The 17701-nt window shown below is 43.4% G+C and overlaps 1 long non-coding RNA gene across 2 annotated transcripts in view; it reads right to left on the bottom strand.

Moving 5' to 3' along the window:
- LOC144615824 (uncharacterized) overlaps window positions 1–17701 on the bottom strand; it is a 1000889-nt gene that overhangs the window by 935178 nt on the left and 48010 nt on the right. Inside the window, exons 2-3 of one of the 2 annotated variants that reach the window (XR_013554434.1) lie at window positions 17213–17260; window positions 14996–15049 (exon numbers count right to left, since the gene is read on the bottom strand). This is a non-coding gene — a long non-coding RNA (uncharacterized LOC144615824). The remainder of the gene's footprint in view (window positions 1–14995; window positions 15050–17212; window positions 17261–17701) is intronic. The other variant, XR_013554435.1, reaches the window with a different exon arrangement.

Below are 17701 nucleotides of genomic sequence, written 5' to 3' on the forward strand. Positions count from 1 at the left end.
TCCTGGCAACCCTAGGCCCATGTCTGAGCCTTCTGTGCTTATTTCACATCCTTAAGGAAAGGATTAAATGATGCAGTTCTTGGGATGACTGGGTGGCTCGGCTGCTTAAGCGTCTGACTTTGGCTCAGGTCATGATCTCACAGTTCACGGGTTCGAGCCCCACATCAGACTCTGTGCTGATAGCAAGGGGCCTGGAGCCTGCTTCAGATTCTCTCTCTCTCTCTCTCTCTCTCTCTCTCTCTCTCTCTCTGCCCCTCCCCCACTTGTGTTCTGTCTCTCCAAAATAAATAAATAAATAAACATGTTCTTAAAAACTGATGTAGTTGTTGACATAGATTAGAAGCCCAGGGTCCCCACTACCCCGGATTTCCAAGACTGTCCTAATCCTCTTAGCAGAGCTCCCATTTTTCCACACTCCTTTCCATGAACACTCTTCTTCAAAAGGTACTACGTCAGGAAAATCTCTGTGAACCTCTTGAGTGAAAGAAAGCTGGTAAGCTCATTTGTGCTGCGCCATTTGGGACCTTGAGGCCTCTCTGTCACTCATCAAGGGGTCTCTGTGGTTAAACAGGGACACATGGAGACACCTTGAAATCCTCTTCCCGGATCTACTCCCAACCTATGATGACTCCAATCATGCCAATCCTCAGCCCTGGGTAAACCCAGTCATCCATTTTATCTACTCCTGTTCCTAAGCAACTGAAAATTATAAAAGCCAGCTGACCAGTTCCCATTATTAACCTATGTTATTCCACCTCAGTTGTTCACTAATCCTTTTATTCATCCTTATTAACTGTCTATCCTACTCCATATGGCAACAATTCCAATCTATTCTACTCTTACAATCTTAAAGTACCCAAGACCCTTCTTTTTTCTTTATGTTTATTTATTTTTTTTGAGAGAGACAGAGAGAGAGAGTGCAAGCATGGAAGAGGCAGAGAGAGACAGACAGAAAATCCCAAGCAGGCTTCCTGCTGTCAGCACAGAGCCTGATGTAGGGCTTGAACCCATAAACCATGAGATCTATGACCTGAGCTGAGCCTCCTACTTCACTGAGAACTTTAAGGTTCTCCCCCTCACCTCCCCCTTCCTTCAAATCAAAGTAGCTTCAGTGCTTCACCTGCCCCTCTGGCCTCTTCAGTCTGCAAAGTAAGGATCTCAACCTGTCTCCAGTGCTAATGGTGATCACTGGGCTTTGGTTCTCCTAGATTCCATCACATTAATCAGCCCATCTCCCTCTCTCAAATGTTCACTAGCTCCCATGATGCCTCTTCATGTGCCCTCGGCCCTGTCCCCACATCAGGCAACTCTCCTTCCAACCATCAACATCACACACACATCCCAATCACTACCCATGGTTCTCCATCACTCATTCACCTCTCAACTGCCCAGAATCAAGCTTCTATGTCAAATACTCCACCAAAAATGCTCTCTCCACTATCCCTGAGACCTTTCTAATTGGAAATCCTATGGCCTCATCTCAGTCCTCCTCCTATGTGACCCCTCCACAACACTTAATGTAGCTATCCTCTCCTGAAACTCTGTTTCCTTCTGTGCTCTCTCCTCCTATGGATCATCCTCATCTCCACTGCCCCTGCCCCTTTCTCCTCCTAGCCCTCAAACGTAAACATTTCAGACATCCTCCACCGGTCTCTTCTCTCTTCCACACATGCTTCTGTGCAATCATACCTACTCCCCTGGGTCTGGCTATTATCACATCAACACAAAAGACTCAAACCTACTTCACTAGTGCAGACCTCACTTCTAAATCTTCATTCCTTCTGAGATTTCCAGCTTCCCACCAAACATGACTCCAAAACCACCTGCCTTCACTGACAGCTCACCAATGCTACTTCCATTTTAGAACAGAACTCACCACTTTTTCCACTAGACCCCAAGCAATCTGCACCTATGTTTCCTCTTCCTACCTTCCCTTTAATTATTTTCTCTTCTTACTCTGTTTATACAATTAGGTTCTTCTTTAGTTTACCTGAATAGAACTCCAATTCCTCAAATGACTGAAAGCCATCCAGTCACCAACCTTGCTGCTGGTTTTCCATTTCCATTGGCACCATCTTTACAATTCTGTCATTGGGACCTTATTGCTGGTGATGCATCTTAAATCTCTCACGTCCCCAAATGATGTTTATGACTCAGCAGTAACAGACCCGAAGCAATGGCCTTAAGGAGTGAGATCAATCCACTAGATCAATCCACTATAGTGAATACAGGGAACTTGAGTGGAGGCAAGATCAGGTTCATGATGGCTGCCACACAGTACAGAGAGATGCCCCCCGTGCATCTGGTTACAAAGGGAGAGACCAGTGGTAGGTATCACAAGTCACAAACAAACACACTCTTCAGTTATTGCCCCCAGTTACTGGGGAATAAAGGTTACATTTAAGGACACTGAAAAATGCCTTGTCCAAAAAAAGAAGGGCCTCTATGCTTTCAGGCAGAAGCACCAGGAGGGAGAACATTTCTGCAAAGCATTATGAGGCTTCCCATAAAACACAACTGCCTTCGTCAGCTTGCCAAGGCCGTAACTATGGAAGTAGACTCAGTGTGCCAAGGGACCCTTCTCATTTGAAAACCAAAGCTGCCTTCCCTCTTCCCCACCCCGTTGGGAAAAAGCATCCCTGGCTTAGTCTTGCCAAGGTGGAACCAGCTTACCACGGCACTCTGATGCAGGACAGGGTGCAGAAGAGATACTTTCTCTAGTCACCTTCAGCTGCTTCTAAGGTTCCTGTGATTTATCAAAACACCAAGCAAGACTGGGACATGGTTCTAAGCGAAGCATGTTTCCCCTACTGGCAACGAACCTGTGAAGCAGATGGGAAAGGGCAGCGACCATCAGACGGCCGTCAGCCAAGCAAGGCCAGCTTTGCTAACCAACAATTCAGACACATTTGTCATTCCCTGCCTTCTGTGTCAGGCACTGCATCTTAAAAACAGGAGTCCTGTTTCAGCAAGACTATGTAGAAATATGCAGCCCATTTCCATTTCCTTCCATGCCGCATGTGTCCATTTTCTCCACAGTTTCCTGGTGATTTATAGTGATAGCAGGCAGTGAAGAGTCAGCAATGATTAACTGAAGGAGACACCTCTAAGTCACAGATCAATTCACTTCCTTCTTCAGCAATCTGAAGAAGGAATCTCATTTCTTTGTGGTTATTTCAGTACCTTTGCATCTTGGTAATAAATGAGACTTCCAGAGCTCATCTCTCCATCTGATAGTTTAAATCTTGGCAGTTGGTAGGGGAGAAGGGCAGAAGAGAAATTTTGCCAAGGGCATTTCCTACCAGGCCACATATTCCAGAAAGCCTCACTCTGCACCCATCTCATTTTATGGACCATCAAAGACTGTATAGTAGCTCTCAAGTGGTAGACAGAGATATAGGTTCAAGATGACATATTTCATCACTTATAGAATAACTTCTTGGGAAGGAGTTCTCAACCCTGAAGCAACACCCATCAAAGTAGTCTTTGCAGCTGAGGAAGAGAATGATCTGAATTTTAAAAACGCTATCAGTAGACTATTCTCCTGGGTCACTTTTCAGTCCCTTCTGCCAGTCCTCTGGAGCAGGCACTAGCAAACCAGACTGATTTAGCTGGATCTTCTTTCCCTGCCACAACAGTGTAGTTAGCAATAAGGTGGTCAAAAAAGCAGGTCAGCAGATCAAGTGGGAGAGGAAGGAGAAAGAGGCAAATGAAGACTGTCCTCATTAATTAGTCCATGAATATTGTAAAGCTGAGTGCAGGGCCATGCCCAAACCACTGAAAGAGAAGGACACTACGAACCAACAACTTTGACCATTTAATATGTGTGTCTTCATCACTGGACTCACTCCACACCAAAGTCAAACTGTTCTGTTCTCATTAAATACCTTTAGAGGCACCTGGTGGCTCAGTCGGTTAAGTGTCTGACTTTAGCTCAGGTCATGATCTCATGGTTCATGAGTTCGAGCCCAGGATCGGGCTCTGTGCTGACAGCTCAGAGCCTGGAGCCTGCTTCTGATTCTGTGTCTCCCTCTTTTTCTGTCTGTCTGTCTGTCTGTCTGTCTCTCTCTCTCTCTCTCAAAAAATGAATAAACATTTAAATACCTTTAGAATTTTATATCCTAGCCTGAATGGAGATGTGTTTTTGTGTGTGTATGTGTGTGTGTGTGTGGGTGGGTGTTTGTGCTGAAGAGTATATCCAGTTAAGATGTAGAAAAAAATACGAGTCAAATGCTGAAAAATCTGTAGAAAAATTAAATCACAAGGGTTGTTTTCCTAGTGCCTGTCTTGTTTTTTTTTTAATGTTATATTCTACTAAAATGTTTTGTTAAATAATTTTGTAACTTCAATCTCATTGCTAACAGTTCAGTCTCTGATGAAGCATCATAAGGTGCTTCCACTCATATTTCATTGGCCAAAGCAAGTCACATGGTCATGCCTAACTTCAAGGGAGTCAGAAAGTATCCTGTCATTATTCACATCAAAGCAGTCACCAACCCGTGTAGATTCTACTTCCAAGGATCTCCCAGATCATTTCCTTCCTAGCCACTGCTACTATGCGTTGAGCACTCAGGCCTCTGTGCTTCTCACCTGCACTGTACCATTTCCCACTGCTGGTCTGGCCTCTCTCCAATCCATTCTGCAAGCAGAGGCCAGAGGTCACTTTTGAAAGCACAGTCTGTGCCCTCAGCAGAGTCCTGCAGATTTCAGGTCAGCATTCAAAACCCTTAGAATGACATGAAGACTCTAGGTGTGGCTAATGCCCACATGCCTGGCCTCATCTCCACCCCTCCCTCACATTCATTTTGCTGAACCCCTTACAACGCTGTCTCTTACTAAAGTTTACACTTCTGTTCCTGGCCCGTGCTACTCCCTGGGGCTGAGATACCTTTCCACCACTTCTCTTACCAGCTAACTAAATCAAGCCTTACAAAAATCAAGTCAAGAATTTTTTTTTTTAAATGTTTATTTATTTTTGACAGAGAGAGAGAGATAGAGCATGAGCGGGGGAGGGGCAGAGAGAGAGGGAGACACAGAATCGGAAGCAGGCTCCAGGCTCCGAGCTGCCAGCACATAGCCCGCCGACGTGGGGCTCGAACCCACAGACTGCGAGATCATGACTGAGCCAAAGTCGGATGCTCAACCCACTGAGTCACCCAGGGGCCCCAAGTCAAGAAATTTCTATTTGAGGAGACCTTCCCTAACTGCCCTCTACCCCAGGTTTGACTTGTGTGCATTGATGCCCCAGAGCACCCTGTGCATACTTTATTCTAAGCACTCTCCATACTGTGTTTAGCCTTCATTTTACTTACCTTGTTCCTACACGTGACTTTTAGCCTCTTGAAATCAGGAAATAATATCTAGCATTGTGCCAGATATGGATTAGGTATTCCCTAAATGCCAGCTGATTGGATGCATCTATAAAGATATGCCAGGCTTTGCGCTAAGTACTGAAGTCTCAAAGGTGAATCACATACACTATGCAGAGACATATATACCATCAATGGGACTATTTCTGGAAGAAAGAGCCAAACCAGCAGGACCTAAAAACTGGAGAAAGAAGAAAAGGCCAGTTTCCTACCAACTAGGTAAACAAATGCTGTTTCAATTTCCATTCCTTTCCAGACCCCAGGCACAGCAGCCCTTCCTTTGTAATAAATGATGTTTTCCTTTTCCTTTATCTTTTCTCTCCACTAAAATCCTCTGATCTCTCTCCTTCCCTAAGAATCCTGAGACGCCTCTAGAACAAATGCAAAACCTAATTTAGTTTATCCCTTCCAGATAACACATTTGCACCTTAAACTGCTTTATCACAGTGAGCCACAAGTTACTTCTAGAAGAAATTCAGGTTCACAGCTAGGGATTAGTGTCAGGATTAAGGACCACAGCAAAGAGGAAAAAAAAAAAAAAAACACAGAGAATTTTGATCTACTTCTTAAGTCACAGATATAAGTGGTTTCCTTTTCGGACACATAGACGAGCTCTAGTGAGGAAGTACTATTCACCTGTACTGACCTACACAGGTAACAGGTAATGTCTCTGCCATCAGCACTAAAGAGCACTACACACAATGAAGAAAAATGGAGCATGCCTTCTTTTCTCCAAGCTTCCAGAGTCTCCCTGCATTTTTAGTCTGACTCCACTAACAAACTCCTCAGGAAAGAACTGGTTTACTCGTTAAGAATGTTTGTATTAAGCATAAAATAAAAAATGAAAATAGAATCCCATTTTTGTCCTGGTTCCCAGAAAACAATATAACAACCACACATAGTACTTCCTAGGCTACACCCATTATAACATCACTAAATAAACAAGGAGGCAAGACAGGTTACCCAATTTTCTAACTTTTCAATTTATCTGTAAAATGGATATGATAATGGCACCAACTTTACAACAGGGAATCTCAACGTCAACATTATCAGCATTTGGGCCTGGATAATTCTGTTGTGGAGAGCTGTCCTGGGCCTCACAGGATGTTAGCAGCATCCCTGGCATCCAACCACTTGATTCTAGTAGCACTTCCTGCCCCCTCAGTTATGAAAATCAAAATGTCTCCCAGATATTATCAAATGTTCCCTGGGGTGCCAAACCATCCTTGGTTTAGCACCAAGGACAGAATAAACAAATCAATACACATCGAATGCTTAGACCTATTCCTGGCACATAGCAAATGCTCCACAACTCCACCCGGAGGATAACGGAGTCTGAAGAACAGAGAGGCAGTTTGCCCTGTAACAGAGGATTTCACTATTCTTGTAGAGTTCCTAATAAAGTTCCACATTTCTGAATCACCCTCCATCCATCAAAGGCCTTGGTAACGGGACCCAGGTGGCACCAGCCACCTGACAAACTTCTAAATACTACATGATTATCTCTCCCTCTCCCCTCTTGAATGATACAAGCAATTTGTTGAAAATAGTGTTTATTATCCCCCTCGATACTTGAATGCCTGCTCAGCCAAAGACGTTGTACACTATAGAGAATATTTCTATTGGATTTTACAAACAATAAATATAACCCATCTGGCCTCGCTGTTTTTATCTTTGTTTAAAGGCCATTTTGTTAGAGTATTAAAAAATTCAGTCTCCCTACTGCAGAAGGAAATGTTACTGCATTGCAGTGACTCTTTGGTGCCCGACGGCTGTCCTCGTGCTCAGAAGTAACCAAAGCAGCCATTCCACTGGCAGACAATGCTCACTGATAGAGTTTACCCTATCCCAGGCCTGACCCCCTTCCTGTAACCTCTCTGCCCATTGTTTAGTCAAGTACAAATTGGGCAGCTGCTGTGTTCAAATGCCATGGCCCTTAAGCCACAGACAAGACCGACTGCCTTTCGTAATAGACAAATGAAGATAAAGACAATCCTCGGTTTGGTCCTCTCTTCCCTGACTAAAGATATACAGCTCAGTTCATGATTCCTCACAGACAATGAATAGTGTCCTGGCCCCTAACCATCTTGGTCTCCCTTCTTGAGATGCACTTTAATTTGTCAATGGACTTTCAAAATAAGATGTCCATACTGCACACCACACCCCAGGGACAATCTGACCATCAGAGAACCCAGCAGGACTATAACATCACTGATTACACTCAGTCACCTGCAATACAACCCAAGATGTTCATCTCTGTTCACAGGCAAGGCTTCCCAGATGCTTCCTCTTTAAGGCAAAGTAAGACTCAGGTCTTTTCATGTAAATTCTCTTCCAACACTTTACCCTCATCCTATATATTCAAGGTCATATTTTGAACCAAAAACTTGTATTTTCTATTTATCTCTACCATATTTAGTCTTGTTGTCTTTTTCTTTAATGTTAATTCATTTTTTGAGAAAGACAGACAGAGCATGAGTCAGGGAGGGGCAGAGAGAGAGGGAGACACAGAATCCAAATCAGGCTCCATCCAGGCTCTGAGCTGTCAGCACAGAGCCTGATGTGGGGCTCGAACTCACAAACCACGAGATCATGACCTGAGCCAAAGTTGGACACTTAACCAACTGAGCCACCCAGGCGCTGCTAATCTGGTTGTCTTGAGAAGGAGCCAGAATGCCAAGATAGCTTGGAATGTTCATCCTGTAAACCATGGCTTCAGCTACTTCTTCCTCCTGCAACTTTTCTCAGCAGCTGACTGAATAAACTAAGTCAGGGGTAGGCAAACTATAGCCCATGGGCCAAATCCAAGGCACCACTTGCTTTTATAAATAAAGTTTTATTGGAACACAGCCATAATCATTTATATGCCTATCGTCTATGGCCGCTTTTCCACTATAATACCAAAGTGAATAGTTGCAACAGAAACCATATAGTCTGCAAACCAAAAGTTTTACTATCTGGCTCTTTACAGAAAATGTTTACTGATCCCCAAACTAAAGTCTTGAAATATATATATGTATAAAATATACATATATACATACATACATACATACATATATACATATATACATATATATACATATATATGTATATACATATATACATACATATATACATATATGTATGTATATATGTGTATACACACACACACACACACACACACACAAAATCAAGTCAAAGACAGGGTGCTATGGGCCTATAGTTTATTACAAATGATTAATCAGGACATTTAGTAACAGTGGTTCATATAGTTTTGAATACATGTAAAAATGCAGTCATTCCTAGGGTCTGTGTAGAATTCAAGATACATTCTGCTCTTGGTGTTGCTTGATCCTAATAATCTCATCAAAGTAAGAATGGGATTAATTAATTAACTGTTTATTAACTAATTCAAAAACTCTTCTGCTCTGATACAGACAGATGAAGGAAAAGAATGAGAACCAGAACAAGTAAATTTTAAAGGAAAGACAGGCTGGGGAGAAAATGTATTGTAAGAAGTAGCCAGAGGCCCAAGAGAGGCCTCTGCAGAGATAGATTTGTTCCAATGGTGGTTAATGCTTCCCCCCATGCTGGCTTGGCTTTGTTAGGGTTTGACGTTGCTCCAGAGGCACATAACTTAGAAAATTACCACAGTCCCTGCCTGAGACTGCTATCAGATGGGCTCCCTCACAGTTGCCCCCATAGACAGGTGATTACTTACCAAATCCCAACACTGTATTGGAATCCAACATCTTGCATGGTGGTAAATTCTCACAGCCTTAAGTCTAGGCAACCCAAAGCCATCTGTCTTCTTTTAAAGCCTGTTCCCCTTTCTCTTTCCAACTGACAGTCCCCACAGCAGGTGCCTAGAGCCAGAGCACAGCAGTCTAGACTGTGCAAGGTAAGCCTGACTGCTCAGAGAAAAAAAACAATATTTGCTCTTGAAAACACATAGGCACTAAAATACCCAATTGCTAAGAAATGTTCAGCCCAATGCACTGAGCCTGAAAATGATCTCTGACTGGGTCATCTCCCAGGGAGGCAGAGAATATTACCAAGGCAAAGGTCATCGGCTCTGGTATCTGGCAGACCCAGAATGGAATCTTGACCTGTGGCTTGAGGCTTCCAAGCCTCAATTTCATCAAGCAATAGTAATGCTTCCTCACAGGGTTAGTGTAAGAATAAATGACATAATGCAGGCACCTGGGTAGCTCAGTTGGTTAAGCATCTGACTTCGACTCAGGTCGTGATCTCACAGTTTGTGGGTTTGAGCCCCGCATGGGGCTGTATGGACAGTTCAGAGCCTGGATCCTGTTTCAGATTCCGTGTCTCCCTCTCTCTCTGCCCCTCCCCCGCTCATGCTCTGTCTGTGTCTCTCAAAAATAAACATTTTTTAAAAAGAATAAATGATACAATGCATATAAAGGACATAGTACCGGGTACATAGTAAGCATTCAGAAAATATTCATTCTAACTTTATCATTATCTTCATGTTTATATTAACAAGCACATAGGAAATATTTGAATGTCCAACGATGTAAGGCAATGCCCAAAGTATCCCTCTTTGAGCAACAGCACTGAAATCACATGCCCCATTTAAATGAGAACACAAAGGCCTACAAGTTTTTAGATTTCCCCAAGGCAAGAAAAGAAGCAGTGATTCAAATGTGGAAAGAATGCTTTCAGTCTACTGCCTATCTGAGATACTCTCATAAAAGAAGTCATTATGTTATTCAACAAGTAATTGCCTTTGTTTTATTATTTTTCCAAATAAAAAATCAACCATGTCAAACCTAAGAGCCAGGAGTCCCCAAGTCCTCCAGCCTTTACCAAGTAACCCTTCCCTGTAATATTTGTATCAAGTACGATACAGGTTCAACTACTTAAAAAAAAATAAAATAAATAAAGAGAAAGAGATACAAAAACACTGTGGGTCCAGCAAGACAGAAGTTTACTCCACCTTTATGGTAACAGTCCAGACAGGAGACAACATTGAATGGCTCTGCTCCACAAGAGCATGTGGGAACCCAGCCTCCTTCTGCCTTGTTGTGCCAGCTCATGCGGTTCCCTGGACCAGCAGCACCAGCATCACACAAGAACTGGTTAAAAATGCAAATTCTCATGCCCAACCCCATATCTACTGAGTCAGAAACTCTGGGGTACGGCTCTGCAATCTGCACTTGACAAGCCTTCTAGGAGTTGCCCTTATCTTTGAGGTCAAACTGGACTTACTGCTACTTCCATGTTCTTGGCCATGGAAAGGAGGAAAAAAGGAGATAAGGGGCAAGTCATTTCCCATCAAGAAAATAAAATGGAAATTACTCATGTTGCACATTTTGTTCACCCTCCCCTGACAAAAGGACACATCTAGCTGCAAAGCAAACATAGTCTCTAGCAAGGCAGTCACGTGTCTTGGTGAGTCCTAGATGGAAAAGCAAGAATAGATGTTGGTAGACAATTAGAAGTCACTGCCACACTAATAGAGGAAATGGCTATAGCCTCCCAGTCCCACATCATGGGAAGCCCAACATCCCATCTCATCTCAGACAGGCTGCATTTTCTTCCTCTAGCTTTGCCTTCTTCCATCCCCTAAATAACGATCTTACTCAGGTCAGTCCTCTTAAGGCTACCCTCTTCTCTTCCTCTCCCTCATCACCCCAGTCTCTTTCTTTCATTTCCCCCCAAACCCTCACACAACAGCAGTTATGTGGAACATAAGTGTGGGTGTGGGGCATCCTAATGCCCAGTGAGTAACTTAAAATCAAAGCCACCCTATTCTAAAGATCCCCTCAATCATTCCTACCAGAACCTCTCCCCGGTCAACTTTCTTGCCTTTCTCCATCTCTGAGTCCCTCATCAATTCATTTCTCAGCTGCCTATGGGACTCTAAAACTGCTCCCAGATTCTTAGAGAAATTCTGCCCTCTCTTGGTCTCTGAACTCAGCCAATGGGGGCAGGAAAACAGAGCAAGCAGAACATCCCCTCATATCTAAAGGAGCTAACAGTGAATTGTTCAAAACAAAGGCAAATCTCAGACAGGAATTCTTCTATCAGGTTGAAAACAATACATTTTTTTCCACCCCCAGCATGGGTGGTGCCGTCAGGCACAGCAGTTCATCTCTGAAACAGTGTTTTCCTAGCAGTGATGCTGTTGGATCACCAGGTAAATTTAACTCAATCAAATCAAAAGGGTGTAGAAGAAGGAAGTATGCAGTAGGTAGCATTGTTTCACATGTTTATTTTTCATTTTCAAAAACAGGCTCAAGACTAAATTCTACTCTGAAATGGCAAAGACCTATTAAAACATTCTTTCTAGAAGAGCATTTCCTTCCATGCTATCAACAGGCTATTTCACTTAATTGCCAGAGAGAAAAAATGTTTACTTAATTAAAATCTTTACATAAAAGAAGTATCGGGGTAAAAAGTTGAAACAGTACAAAGAAGTACAAAAGATGCATCTCCCTCCGAACTATGTTTCCCCTCAAAGATTACTTTGTTAACAATTGCACGTGCCTCCTTCCAGGAAAATAATGTGCGTTTTATTTCGAGGCTTATGGCTAAGCATTAATTGGACATCTACTCTGCACTGGGCACGGCACTAAACATTTTTCACATAAGCTTATAACCCTCATGCCAGCCTTATGAGTAACCCCCATTTTACAGGTGAGGAAACTGAGGCACGGGGAGGGACCTGGGCAACCTAGCCAGGGTCACGCATCAAGTAGTACTCCACAAGTAGTGGAGTACTGCCAGCCCAGGCAGGTGGACTCCAGAGTCCAGGCTATACAGCAGCACACTTAGAGGGATCATCTCCACCCAGTGGACCCTTATTTCTCAAAGGAAAGCTATCGAGACACTCACTCCTGGAACCCCAATGCAGCTGCTCAAGAGACGTTCCCTCCCACAACGATGCATAGCATTTTCAGATTATTCTCCACTCAAGAAATAAAACAGTATTTTTAAAAATAAAATTGCAAAATAGAGAGAACCTTGTGGGAAAAGAGATCATACCCAAGGCATAGCTAAGAATTGGGGGTGGATGGCCCCTCCCTTCCCTTTCCCTGTGTCCTCTCCCCTAAGGATTGCTGATGTGAGCATTTCCAGGATTACAGATGAAAGAGGGAGGAGCCAGAGGGGTCTTCTTCCAGCCCAGAAGTAAAGGCAGGGGAGGCATCTTCCGGGTGGTTCCATCTGGGGAGAAGACTGCTCCACAGGGGGTGGCATGACCCCCGAGTCTCAGAAAGGGGATTGGGATTGAGCGGTGTCAAAGAAAAATTGCACCACACAGAGAAACTGGCAAAGAAGACTTTATTCAAGACTCTCTCAATAGAGAGGAGAGACTGAACAAAAGGCAAGGTGGGAGAGCTGTGAAGTATTGGAGCGAGCTGGTGGAAGAATATTAGAGGAAGTTAGCAGAGAGGCTGGCCAATGTCAGTAGGCCATGTGTGTTTGCTAATTGGTGCTATGGAAGTTAGACTACTACCTGCCCAAAGAGAACGGGAGATGGGGTGCTAGCTTTCCCGATGGCTGTATTTCAAAGCGACGGCTCCCAGATCCCAGAGAAAGACACTCCTGGCTTTAAAACTGGCAAGAGGCAAGGAGAAGATTGACATCTCAAAGGAGCAGAGAAAGAATTAATAATTGAAGTTCTTCCAAAGTAAGTGCTCTAAGGAAAAGGAGGTCAGAGGCCCGGAGTCAGGAAGGAGCCCTGTTGTAGGATTCACAAGTTGGACCAAGCTGATGGCCAGCTGGGTCAGCGGGCTCCTTCCAAGTGACAGGGTCCTTCACACACTTTGCACACAGGCCCTGAAGCCTGGATCTGACGCAGGCCACCTTTGTCCCACTGCAGCAATTCAAAACTGATTTTTCCTCTCATTGTGAAAAGAGCCCCTGTGTTTAGAGAGGGATTTCCCCCTCCCCCTTCAGCTTGGGCTTTCTTCCCTCTCCTTTGGCATCTAAACTGTTAGGAGTTTGAAAATCATTTCATTTAAAGAGAACTGAATAGCGAAGCCTTCTTAATCAGTTCTGAGCACTGCACCAACATAGCTGACGTTGCATTTTTTAAATCTGCCCAGCTCCCTGCAGAGGCAAGATAGCAACCATTTAAACACGGCTGTTGCTAGCGGGCATTTTTTTTTTTTTTTTTTTTCCTGCTTAATTCTGGGCAGCTTTTACCTGAGTGGCTCAGGTACAGTTCTACTCGGAGACAAGCCTCACCAATGGGAGGCCGTTGGCAAGGAAGATGCTGAAACACTGTCAATAGCAATTCATGCAGAAAAGAGAAGAAATTCTATTTAAATAGAATTACTAGTAGCATAACCCATAGCCTTGACTGTAGACCGTGCCTGCGTCTAACTTTGGAAAAGAAAAAATAGACTCATTTAAGCTTCTTCAAGGGAGACTTTGTCAAAACTTATTTCCCATCCTTTCTGCCATCCCTTCTACTGGGATGTGAAGGAGTTCTTCCATACCTCCACTAAGCCATCAAATCATCTCTTTCCTTTTCATTGGGAAGCTTGGCATTTACATCATGACAGGAGACATACTTAAAATCCAAAGCCTCAGCTGCTTCCCCCCTCCACCTGCCTGGGAGCAGGAGAAAACCTGTCAAAGCGGCAGTGGTCATTCTGGTTTATCTCACAACAAGCTAAGTACCAGATTGACAGTAATGGGGCTGCTTTGAGGAGTGACTGAAAGGCTGTGCTCTGAGGTCTATTTCTTCATCCTTTCTTCTTAACTGGAAAATTGATCCCTCTGTATCTCAGGAAGCACCATCCAGGTGTCATAAAAACATGGCCCCAGGGAGTCCCTAAGATAATCCCCCTCGAGTGTGTTCCAGGTCCCCACCCTAGGAACCTCCATTAGATTCTCTAGTCACTTCAGGCAGGATATGAACCAAGTGGAGAGACAGTTCTCATTTTGCAGAGAGCAGCAGAGCCAAGAGCCAACAATGCAGGTTGTGACCTCCAATGCACATCTCTCTCCTCCTGAGTAAAACCCCCTCTCTCCTCCTGAGTAAAACCACACGGTGACCATAAGGGAGATCCACATCCACAGTGAAAAGAAGAAAAGAGCTATCACTCAGTGAGCAGCACAGAACCAGACAGAGACGAGGGAGGATCTGGCTCCATCTGATGGAGCTTGGTTGGGGGACAGAACAAATCCATCAACCTGCAAAGCCTGTAGCCTGCCTTTAAGACCTGTGCCGCCTGCCATCTAGCTTCCTCCAAAGCCAGCTTTGCATTTCAGGAAAGAGTTTTCTTAACTGTGACAGGAAAGCTACTACTCTCGGTTTTGTTTTGTTTTTAAAATGTTTTTAAGGTCATGTTGTTTTTATGAAACACCATTCAACTAATGTCCAATCAAGCCTCGGAGACTTCAAGATCTTATTTTTAAATATTTTCAAATACATATCTGAAAGTATTTTCTAAAAATGGCCAAATGAAATATAGAGATTGTTATGGAAAACTGAGAGTGTGGCATTTGAAAAATGGTCAGAACCCCTTCCCCACCCATGATACCCCAAAGGGCAGTGCCTGAAGCCCCATGCTTCAGCAAACAATGCAGCCTACCTCCTCATCACCACCTTTACAGATCCACAATCCACACCATCACAATAATAACCAACTGAAATGGAAGACACTTACCCCAGAAACCCAGGAGAGTGGTTTCAATTCACATTCAATTTGGCTCTGAGCTTTCTGGAAAACAATGCAAAAGAAAAGCATTGTGAGCTTCCTGGCTTATGTATCTTCTCACTAGCATAAGCTCTAATGGGGTCCAAACTCACCTTTCTGGCTTTACAGCCTGGGGATAGGGGACATAAGCATTTTGCACAAGTTTTACGAGCTGAGATGAATTTGAACTTGAACCCCTGGTCAGTTGAACCTTTCTGAGTTCCTGTGCCACTTTGCACAAGGGTCTTTCCCTCCTGCCCTCAAATACAGCTCATCCCTGAACTTGGATAGCAGCAAGGCACACAGTGGCCAGGCAAGGCTTTGGCAACAGCAGGATTCGTACTTATGTGTCACTGGGCCAGTAAGCTAGAGTTTGCATGTGATTATGCGTGTACACAGGTACTCACATCTTTCAAAGCTTCCTCAGAGGCACAGGATGGAGAGAACTGTGCTCTTGCACTAATCAGTTGAGTGAACGTGGCAAAGACTGACTGATAGGAAAGGAAATTAACACTTATGGTCAGGCCAGCTGAGCTAGGAGAATTTGCATCTATTCATCCTATTTAGTACACCTGAACAGTTTGCAAGATGAGGGAAATGAGGCTAAGATGAGCACTAAATAATGGAGTCTTTGGAACTCCACACCATAGGCTTTTCCCATTACACAATATAGGGCTCCAAACCCCATACTGTGTCTTTCTTCACTTATAATATGAGGAGATTTGTGGATGTTTGTTGAGAAGCACATACGTGTACATATGCATATGTGTATACGTGCAGTGGAAGTACCTTAAAGAAATACCCTAAAGGGTTAACAACAGGTTTTTTCTAGGAGTGGGGAATGGACATAGCAGAGGAAAAGTGAGCAGATGGGGAAGAGGGACATATATAAAGCCTGAAACTTTTACAATTAAAATGTACTTATGTGGGGCCCTGGGTGGCTCAGTCGGTTGTGTCTCCAACTCTTGATTTCTGCTCAAGTCACGATCTCATGGTTCATGAGATTATAGCCCATATCAATGTCAGTGCAGAGCCTGCTTGAAATTCTCTCTCTCTCTCCCTCTCTCGCACGCCTACGTGTGTGCACTCTCTCTCTCTCTCTACCCCCAAAAGTTAAAAAGTAAATTAAATAAATTTTTTAAACAAAATGTATTTATGTATTACTTGTGCAATTAAAACAAAATAAAGTAAAATAAAATAAAAAATAAAATAAAATGGATTGAACCAGACAATTCCAGAAGTCCCTTCCAGCTATAGCATCCTGTATTCTCACTGAGCAGCAGGTTCAGCAACCTCCTGCAGACCCACTTTACCTAAAAATGCAGGGTTGTTTTGACTAACAGTGTGGAGCAATTGTGCCATCTAGCTGTCACATCAAAAATTACAAAGGACCTTTCCCTTTAACAGGAATTTGGCATTAGCTAAGTGTTCAGCATTCAGCCTTGAGGGAAAACAACAGCTTCATTTTTATTTAGCAATGATAAGTAATTAAGTTAATAGGATAAAAGCAATTTTATCTATGATAAAATTTCGCCATTATTCCACCAAGCCAACTAGTGCTGTGTTCTCTATTATCCCCTAGCTGACATTTTCACTTTCAGATTCATAGATTCACACAATGTCATCGCCAGAAAGAACTTTAGGCATCCATTGAACCTGCCTGCATCATTTTACAGAGGAGGAAATCTGCCTCTGTGATGAGCGCCCCTCTTTTCATCAACAGTGCCATTCACCCTCAAGTCAGCTACTGAAGGAATGAATGCTGGGAGGAAATCTCCTACCTAGAAATGTCCCACCTACAGGTTCTGAAACTGCCACCCGGCACTGGATTAAGAGGCAAATCAAACCAAGCAGAGTTTGAGGTCATAATTTCCAAGACACAACTTCGGATCCATACTAGGTCAACATGAGTTAAAGAAAGAAGGTAGATAAGGATAAATATATACATTAATTTCCCAATAAGTTATCAGGGAGGAAAAAAATATGACTTCTAGGAAATTCCAAATAAGTTTAAAAAGTCACCAAATGATTGGCTTGTCTGGGACACCCATGATAGTGTCCTACCAGATCTGCTGCAGTGTGTGTGGGGCCTGTACTTGTGGGAGAATTAGCAGAGCACCCCATATTTATTTGACATGCAAACACACATACTCATACAAACACAAACACAGATGCACACATTCATACCTGTGACAGTAGCTGTGAGGGCAAATCACTAAGCCTCAGTTCAACCACCTGTGAAATGAAAATAGTATCACCAATTCCACAGAGTCATTTTAAGAATTAAATGAGACCATTTAAATGCATTTAATTTCATTAAATGAGATGCATTTAAAGTGCGTGGCACAGTGCCCAGCATACAGTAAGTACTCAATAAATGAAATTAGTGGTGGTACTGGTACTATTTCATTATTGTTAAGAAAATGTTGGGCCCTGTAGGATCTTAAGTGTTCCATCGGTGGCATGTCAAGCAGAGGCCAAATGACCAGCTGTCACCCAAGTTATGTAGGAGAGTCCTTCCTTAGGTAGGAGGTTGAATCTCATGGACTCCAATGTGCCTTCTAACTCCATGTCTCTGTGACTTAGTCTTTCTATGGTTTAACACATACAAAGGGTCAGCAAGGTCTTTAATCTTCCAATCCCACCTCACCTCAACTGTGTCCTCCAAGAACAAAC

Source organism: Panthera onca, chromosome A3 (genome assembly GCF_046562875.1).
Source record: "Panthera onca isolate mPanOnc1 chromosome A3, mPanOnc1 haplotype 2, whole genome shotgun sequence".
Classification (NCBI taxonomy): Eukaryota; Metazoa; Chordata; class Mammalia; order Carnivora; family Felidae; genus Panthera; species Panthera onca.